Source organism: Phalaenopsis equestris, unplaced genomic scaffold, assembly GCF_001263595.1.
Source record: "Phalaenopsis equestris unplaced genomic scaffold, ASM126359v1 Scaffold000268, whole genome shotgun sequence".
NCBI lineage: Eukaryota > Viridiplantae > Streptophyta > Magnoliopsida > Asparagales > Orchidaceae > Phalaenopsis > Phalaenopsis equestris.
In genome coordinates this window covers 7,297-17,325 of record NW_018164710.1, presented here as the reverse complement: position 1 = coordinate 17,325, position 10,029 = coordinate 7,297, and the positions used below count along the sequence as shown (strand labels likewise).

Genomic DNA, 10,029 nt, shown 5'->3' with positions numbered 1-10,029 from the left:
TTTTCACATTCCTTCACTTTATGGCCAGAAGTTATTATACAACCCCCAGTCATCCCTCATGAGTCAAAGAATTTGAGTATCACACCCTACACTCGGGGGAATCAAACCCCAGACCAAAGGGGACTTACAACTGACAAGCAGATACCCGACCAACATATCTGAGTATGCGGCGTAGAAGAGTATATATATATATATATATTGAAACCATAATCAAAAGAACACAACCTTTCAAGATTTGCAAATTCACATAAGTGGCAAATAGTAGAGCCTATAAAATGTAAATTTTCAAGTCCAAAATAACATTGCATGTAATCTGAATAATGCGCAATTTTGCAATATTATCAAAACCACAAAAAAAAAAGATGAAGAGAGAGAATAATATGAATTAGTTTCTGCTAATAAAAAAGGATAAACAGAGAGGAAAACTCTGAAATTGCCAAACCTGATTTAAAAAAAAGTGTTGGTCCAGCAACAAAAAACAGTCAGGCTCCTTCTCCAACGGTCCTTTTAGAGGTACTGATATAGAGAACATTGTTGCCCCTAATGAAGTCGTCTCCATATTTGTTCTTTAGTTGGCCATTTACGTATTCCTCAGTTTGCTCCATTGCAATGTTCATGTAACCATCCAAACAAGCTAGAATGCCTCGGTAGTCGACCCCTGAGTTGAGCTTGACGACTACAGGACGTTCGCGTATCAACTTCAGGAAATCTGCTGGCGTCTTGACGGAGCCGCTGCCTCCACCGTCGGCGCCGGTCTCACCTCCGCCGCTGCTCATCTCGCTCTTTGTAGAGGGGATTTTGTTCCTATGCTGGCAGGACTAATATATATATATATTCATACATAAGTGAGATGGCATATATGTGAAATTTGAACTTTAAAGGTTAAATATGTAAACACATTGTGTCCTCCTTTGATTTTTAGCTAGTCATATGGAAACATTTAAATGTCATTCTCGGATTGCTTTTGGTAATTGAAAATGTGCAAGTTCGTTTTATAAGGATTATCGATGATGCAAAAAGGCATCTAATGCTAAAAAAAATGTGATAATAGAATAGTTATATGCTAAAAAAGGGTACTGGATCCATCTAATGCTAAAAAAAATGTGATAATAGAATAGTATCTCTTGATCCGATGACCTAATAAGGGTACTGGATTGACACTACTATTCACCAACACTTGGTGAGAAGTTACCCTTGCTTTCATAGGTTGTTGGTAGCTCTAGCTCAATAATATGACTAATTCGTGGATCATCTGATTTACAAAAAAAAATACATATATAATATAACATAAATCTTTTCTCGTGACACTAATATTTTTGACTACTAAGTAAAAGTTAAACTTTATTTATATTCATGACAAATTAAGAATTTTGGTTGTTACTTTCCACGGGTCCACTTGTTAGTCACCTTAATTGGGCTAAGAGTTATCATCCTTAGATTGTCTTGCTGATAGATTCTACCCAATGTTGGACTTTAAAAGCACAAATGACTCATGGTTGCCTATTGAAGTCCCCCCGAGAATTAGCAGGGTCACATGTCCTGAGTTTGAGCCCACCTCCAACTTAAACTCTTATCCTCTGCTCTGATCTTTCATTTATGTGCCACTTGACTTTTTTATATACAAATATGCTCATCTCTTTTGTGTTTGTTTAATGTTTCGTAATATTTGCATGCTTTACTTGTAATTTTAACCCTTTAGCAACGGTGTTAGAGGCGACATGTACACAATACTACTTTCCCTTTTACCTACTTTCCTTACTGTATTTTGTTATATGTATTTTATTTATGTGTAATTTACTATACCTATAACAGACCCCTAGGGTAGAGGATAGTAGACTACCTGTTTAGGAGGAACCCTACAGTAAAACTCTACGGACCAACAATAACCGATAATCACTAGTTCAAACACACTTTTTAGGACCCAAAAACATCATAATGAGGGGCCCATAGCAAACTCTTTATGAAGCAAAATGAGGATGCAAGCAAGCGGTGGACAACTTTCGATGACGATTAAGACAGAACAAGAAGCAAATGATAAACCTCAACTAAACTTTCTGTAGACTTAAAGAACACAAACCCATAAGAATTTGAGGTTGTTCATCTATCACGACATAAATTCGCATGCTATCTTTTAGGTTTTTGCATGATTGTATGTTGTGAGATATAACACTAAATTTTCTTAGGATCTCGAGGTTGTTCGTCGGTATGACATAAATATACCTATCTTCCTAGGTTGTTTGTGTGATTGTATGTCATACAAATGTAGGTCCTAAATTTAAATAAAATGCATAATTAAAACATAAAAAAATATTATTTTCAAAAATATAAACCCAAATAGTAGGATAGTTTGGGATGTCATCGAGGTTTTCCTCAGAATCTGTGATATTTTCTACCTTTTGCTTCTTTGGCTTTAAAAATAAATGTTCCTATTTGAGCCCTCCCCATTTGATTTTCCTACAACCAATTGTGAAAACTTAACTTTGAATTCTTGAAAACGAAACCCTTACTCTTAACCGAGAGTTTTCTTAAGTGACTTTGGTCGCTTAAGATGTAATTATTTATGGTGCCTTGCCCCTATAGAGATTTAGGAGCCCAGATAATATAAACACTATATAATTTTTATATTAGATAAGATAATCATCAGTCACAAATTTTGCACACCAAATAAGTGTAAAAAATTTCTTAGTTTAAATGGTTGAGCATACTAACAAGTGATATGTTTATCTCTCGGGGTGGTGTATTACTTGTGATACTGTGTTCAACTTTGTAAACTATTAAATATATGAGATCCACCTTGTCTCATTGTTCAAAATCAAAATGCTATTTTCAAAACCAAAATTATATACATATTAAATTAAATTATTTTCTAGCGACTCCGCTAAGGACTTATTTTCCTCTTCATATTTGATCAGGTGATTTTTTCTTCACACATCGGTAGTGTGCTCTGATCCCAAAAATTATAGTTGTGTAAAATTAATGAAGATGACTCCGTTTTGCAGTGATGCTAAAAACTTGGTTTGTTATTTATTAATAAGAAATTGAAGCAGCAATTTATGTTGGGATTCTACGCAAGTATACATATCGTTATCAAGTAATACATGACTTTCTGTTTAAGCCCCAAATATCGATCCCACGGGGAAGATTTAAATTTGTAATGGTAATTTAAATTAGGAATTTCACAATAATAAAGAAAGTCTATTATAATAATTTTAAATGTTTAAGGTGCTATCAGAACTAAATTATCAACTACTATCAAGACTATAAAGTAAAGTTAAACTATAACTACCAAACTATGTTTCTGTGATGAAGTTATCAAATATGAGAAAGCATCTTTCCCACTACAATGAATTTTTGGTTAAATGAGAGAGATAAATGGTTTGAATTTGTATTGTGCCAAATATGAGCAATTTTAATTATCTACCCTTAGTGAAGTGTTATAGAGAATCGTTGGCTAATCTTAGATTTAGTCTCTAAATCCGTGGTTAGGTTGAGAGGATACTGACTCTCACTCCAGAGCTCCCACTTCCCTTCCCTTAACGGCTAACTCTCGCTTTAGTTCTTAAACACTAAGACCAAATTGAGGATTTTAGTTTGTCACCCTAAAATCTTCATTTCTTCGCCCAATAATATATATTTTCTTATTTATTTTCACTCAACTACATGAACGAAACACTCCTTCATAGAATTTAATGTGATTCTCACTTTGTTGTAGAACTCATACTTCATTTCTCGGATCATATGTATATGTTTCACAACAAATTTTAATCACAACAAATTTTAATATTTCAATTGGTTAGATCGAAAAGTAAATTAAGAACAGAGCGGAAAAAACATCATAATTTATTTTATATTTTAAAATTGGCACATCTAAATTATCGCTTCATTTCACCATATCTCAGAGCAGAGAGAAAGACAAAGAAAACAACTCAGACATCATGAGACAAATAGAACAAAATATGAATTTCAAAAATAAAAGAAAGTTTATACAACAATAATAAACAAACACCACTTATTTGTAACTCTTTCTCAAATCAAATCCCTTGAAGCCTCTCTTGAACTCTTCCTCTCTTTACAAGACTCTTTTTTTCTCTTTAAAGATGTATGGAAGAAGAAATCTCTCACTTCTCTCCGTCTCTTAACAACTCTTAGGAGAAAATCACACTTAGACTCACCACACTAAACAATAAAACACTCAAGTAAACTTAATTACCCTCTACCCCCCTCTAACTACCACCTTTTTTGAGCAATTTTTGCTCTAAATAAAGTATAATGTCAATTTTCTAAGAGGTGCCTCCAATAACTCTTCAAAAAGTCTCTGAATTCATCAAATCTTTTAGAATTTTGCCCAAAACCGACCTTGGCGTCGTCAGCACCCATGATGGTGTCGTTGGCTCCCGTGTCCTGAATTTAATTCTATGCTCTCTATCAAATGACGTCGTCGGCGCCCAGTCTGGCGTCGTTGGTGCTGAGTATTTTTTTTCTTTTTGATTCCAATTTTTGTCCTTTTTGCAACCTTTAAGCTCCAAATGCCTAGACTTAGTATACTTGCAATAAAACATAAAAATATCTTTCTTTAAAGTGCAATATTGCCAAAAATGAGTATAAAATATATGTCTAAAAATGCATATATTTTTGGTACATCAAAATCCCCCAAACTTAAATATTACTTGTCCTCAAGTAACTCTACCACATAAAAATATGACTTATGGCAAAGAGTTTTAACTTCTATATTTCCATATTTTGGTCTACTAAATATAATAGCACAACTTAAGAAAAAATTTAAAATAACTCCAGTTAATACTAAATGTATGAGAATATCTAGCAGTAAAGTCTAAGATTTCTGATTTTCTATTCTTTTTAAGGAAAATTGCAAATTGTCATCTTAAAGCCACTTAGAATATCCATATGAAAAAGAACTTCATGAAAACTTTATTAGTAAATATGCTAATACTTTAATACAGGTTTAGAGAATGTAGCCAAGCCTTCTTCCTTAAGTTAATTTAAGTGAAGCTAATTTTTTATTAGTCATCTCCTCAAGCTTCTCCTCACATCTTTTTCTTATCTTTCAGGATTATTTTCAATCCTTTTTCTTTTCTCTTTTTTTTCTTTTTTTATATATGTTAGGATTAATATGTCTGGATAGCCTTTAATGATTTTGAACTTCACTATCCTCTTCTTAAAGTTAAAAATTTTTCACATTCCTTCACTTTATAAATTCATATTAGCTTTGAAGATTTTTCATGAAGTTTTATTCTTTTCTTCTTACATGAAACTCTAAGATTCTTAATACTTCAAAAATACAAATTCTTTTACTTACAATGGAAAAACATAGTCTCATTCTCTCATACAAAATACCTTAATCTCTAGAATTAACCTTTATTGTTGAAAATTTTTGCTTAAGCTTACTATATATTTAAAAATACAAATATAGTTATCCAAAGATTAAGCTCTCTACCACCATAGTTAATGTTAAATTAAAATTTTTAATATAGTTCATTGAAGGCAAATAAAATTAAGTTTCTTTCTTTAAAATTAATTTTTCCCCCCCCCCCCCCCTAAACTTAAATTTTTAAAAGATTAAGCATGAAAAACTGAAACTTCAGGGTGAAAGAAAACAATTAATACATGAAGAAAAGACTTATCTGTTGAAGATTTTGATTTTGAAACTTAACTATGAAATATTGCAGGTGCTAATATGAAATACTACAAAACTTCAAATATTAAATAACATATAATATATAAAAATGTTTGCTGAGAAAGATTTAACTAAAAATTAAAATACAACAAAGTACTAAAAACAGATAACATTATTAAAATAAATTTCAAATTTATAACATTTCAATAATTTATAATTTACAACATCACATTTAAATACGAATCAAAGTTTCACACTTAACAATTAAACAATAATAACAACAAAATGCAACAAACAATAAACTAAATAAAAGATCAAGAGTATGACTAAGAAGACATCACCACTCATTATCATCATCATCTTCTTTTTTGCTGATAAGGGTAAAGATAGGGTGACTAGGAAACCATACTGAGTGGTCACCCCTCATGTATCTAACCATAGCAAAATCATATGCAGCATCATAATCAAACTTTTGTCTTGTTAAATAATCATTATGTTCATTTCTGGCATCCAAAATTTCAATCGTGCTCCCCATTCTTAAAATATCTCACTGCTGGATCATCATTTGTTCCAGAAGTCCCTGGAGCATAGGAGTGCTAGAAGTAGAAGGAATATCCTTACTCCTACTTCCCCATCTGGGTTTTTGAAAGCCCGATCCTGAATTACTTTCTTTGTTGTGAGCAAACTATTGAAACAAATGTTAGCTTTGTAGTTGACAAATTTTTTATCATCAAAATACACTTTCATCTTTCCTTTTCTCATCCTTGGGGCCATAGCAATTTTTCTAAAAAAATGATAAAATCCAAATAAATTCAAAAAATTTTGAAAATCACAAAGAGGAATGTTCTAAACTTAAATTCGCTAAGTAAGAGTTCTTCACGAAAGGATTTTCTCAAAATCTTCCCAAAAATTTTAAATTTTTTTATCTAGGCAATGTAGAAGAAATCCTTAGTGAAAATTAAAAATTTTGAGCTCAAAGTGTAGCTCTTACCAAGAGAAGATGAAATCCAAACTTCTTTTGTATTCTAATCGCCTTAAATCCAAGCGCTAGCAAGCCCTAGGGGTGTAAACTGAAGGTTGAAGGTAATCGAAGGGGGAAAATGACATTTTTACTGTGCAAATCACAAAAAATTAAGGGATTAGGGAAGTTTTGGGTCTGGGGCGCTGTCGGCGCCAGAGAAAAAAATTTAAATTTTTTGTTTTTTTGCAATTTTAGTTGTTTCCAATTCACTTCAACGTCAATTTAGTCTTTTTAAATAATAATATTCATCCTTAAATAGTCCACAAAGAAATTTTTTTACAAACAACACAAAAACTAACTTTTATATACGAAATTCCAAGCTTTTACAAACATAGATTTTTTATCACACTCTCACATACATAAAACAAATCACACTCTAATTCAGCATCGAAATCAAGCCACAACACTAGAATGCTGAAAACTAAACTAAAGATACAATTAAGGTTTTATGAGTTTAAAGCAAAGCAAATTCAACACAATCTCACAAAGTTTTAAAGCAAATCCAACACATTTACATTTAAAATATAATTAATTTTAAACAATAGAGAGTCCAAATTCTGCAATTGCTCCTCTTCATCTTCAGTACTTTCTCCTCTGTTATCTCCTATAGACCGGTAATGGACGTTTAAATTGTAGAAGGGTCAGTACTTCCTGCTCTCCATTCTTAAAATATCTCCCTGCTTGATCATCATTTGTTCCATAAGTCTCTGAAGAGTAGGAGTGCTAGAAGTAGAAGGAATATCCTTACTCCTACTTCTCGATCTCCATCCAACATGAGATTCATATGTTTTAATGTTTACAGGCCCAATCGGTTTAAGAGGCCCAATCCTTTCCTCATTATTTCTAAAATCAACTCCTGCCTACTCACATAATGTGAAGAGCAAGGCAGGGTGTGCTAATCCACCAGTCGTCTCACCCAAAGCAATAGAATGAGTGTTTCTATAATTAATAGAGCCTACATCTATCTTGTTCATCTTTCGAATATAGAAGTTCATGATGGCTCTATCCCTAGTAACTTCGCTATGGTGATACATAGGTATCATTCTGGCCGATATAAAGTAAAGTCCGACCTTGGAGACTAAATTTAACATAGAACCAGGGAAGTTTACCTTAACATTATTCTTCACTTTACAAGTTCCTTTCCCATCAGTAAGTGTTGACCTCACTTTTGCCTTCACTTTTTGTTGAGGTTTAGTTTTTCCTCTTTAGTAGCCTAGGGTCCTGCCATAGGACTTTCCTGTTGACTATTCCTATTAAATTAGAAAGAAACCCTCACCATTAGAAACTCTAAACTCTTCCTTGCTCAACTTGAAGTTCCACATATTGGTCCTAACCTCTAGCACTTAGTATGTGAGGTCAGTATGGAGGATCTCAAGGAGAGTCCCCATAGGACTGTTTGACCTTAGGGTTGACCCTGGGTATTGGTCTGGAGCTAGTTCACTCACTTACACTCACTACCACCTACACTCACTTGCAATCCTAAACCCAAAATTGTTGACTTTGATCCCTTGATCTTTTGGGAGACTCATGTAGATGGTCCCCTAAACCCACTAGCCCTAGGCTAGGGCTTATCTAAGACCAATACATAGAGGACCCAAATGGGGATTTCATTGGTCCATAGCTCATATAGGGTGGTTGGCACCTCAATTCTACCAAAATGTCCAACTTGGCCTTCTGCCCCTAAATCCACCCAAATTACCTAAATGCTCTTGAAACCCTAAATTTGGTCAAAATCCTCAAATCCACCCAAAATACCCAAATTGATTCAAAAATCATCTCAACCCATTTCAGAATACCCAAATTGCCCAAAATCACTCAAAAATTTCAAAATTACCAAAACCCCCCAAATTGCCTTTAAAGGCCCAATTTCCTTAAATTCACCTTAAATGTCCATCAATTTGGCCCTAATTCCCTCCCTAACTCCCTCCATTTCAATCCTAAACTCAAATTCATATTTCATTTGACCAATCAAAACCAAATCCAAGCTCAATTGACTCATGCCTTGAGCTCAATTTTGATCTAATTCAAAACCCTCAATTTTGACCCTATGGCCTAATCTCACTTAATTGTAGCCCAATCAATTTGCCCCAATTTGAATTCTAAACTCTTCATAAAAATCCTACACACCAAATTTGACCTTCAATTGGCCTTGGTGAGCCTTGGTGAAGCCTCGGTGAAGCCTCAATTTCACTTAATTTTATCTCAAGTCCAAAAATCCTAAAATTTGCCCCAAATTGGTCATACCTCTAAATTCTCACCCAATTCATGTTTAAAACTCTTCGTGACATTCATATGGACTATTTTCAACCATTAATTTGGACTTAGCCAAACCTTAGCCAAACCTAGACCTAAGTCTAGTCCATTTTGCCCAAAGTGACCAAAATCACAAAATCTTTCAAATTGAGCTTCCAATTGAACTCAAAATCACTTCAATCCTTCACCAAAAATCTTCATAACAATCATCTACACAATGTTGATCAATTAATTTGGCTCAAATTGATTTCTAGCCTAACCCAAACCAAACCTTTGGCCATTTGAACCCAAAATTGGACCCATGTACCAAAATTAACTTAGCCATCCTAAGGCCACCAAATTGATGACTCCACAGCCACTATGCTCCCCTTTTGGACCAGGCTAAACCATGCTTAACCCACCTTAGATGAGCCATGGACCAAAGGTCCCCTAAATCAAGGGATTTGTTTTTTAAATTGCTTAAACCAAAGATACCTTTGACAAAACCTATCGCCAGCCCAAATTAGCTGCTGTGACAGATTTCTCTGAGGTTCTTGAGCCACCTAAGCACCTCCCCTGCCGTGGCTAGCCACCCTAGTCACCGGAGGAGCCAAAACTGAGCCCCTATGCTTAAATTCAAACCCAATTTCACCCATCCAATGTGTCTAGCTCTGATTGATGTTTAACATCTTGAAGCTCTCTACCTTAGCTCCACATTACACGCAATTGAAGGTCAGGACAACCACCCTAGGCTGTTTTACTTAAACCCCCCCTCCATTGCTTCAAAGTGGATCAAAAAATTTTCTTCAGAGAACTTTGTTAAAATTATTTCCAAAGCTCCTCCAAGACTCCCTAACCCCACTGCAACCATCCTTTGGTCAACTTGCCCATCACTTGAGCTCAATTTTTGAGCTCAAAATCAGGGCAAAATTCAGCCTTCCTAAAAAACTCCCATAAAACCCAAATTGATTTGCTCATGAGTTTCACAAGAGCAAGAAAGAAAGATCCCCATCAAAATCCCCCTCTATTGAGCCCTCTTATCTATCCCTAAACCAAGGCCGCTCCACCCTTTGATCAAACTCATACGTGGGTCCTTCACCAAAGGAAATAAACACATCCACGAGGTTCGCCAGACTTTACT

At 34.3% G+C, this 10,029-nt stretch overlaps 1 pseudogene; it reads right to left on the bottom strand.

The window, feature by feature from the left end:
• Positions 1–396: 396 nt before the first annotated feature.
• On the bottom strand, positions 397–822 carry LOC110024704 (annotated as a pseudogene).
• Between the last annotated feature and the right edge of the window lie 9,207 nt (positions 823–10,029).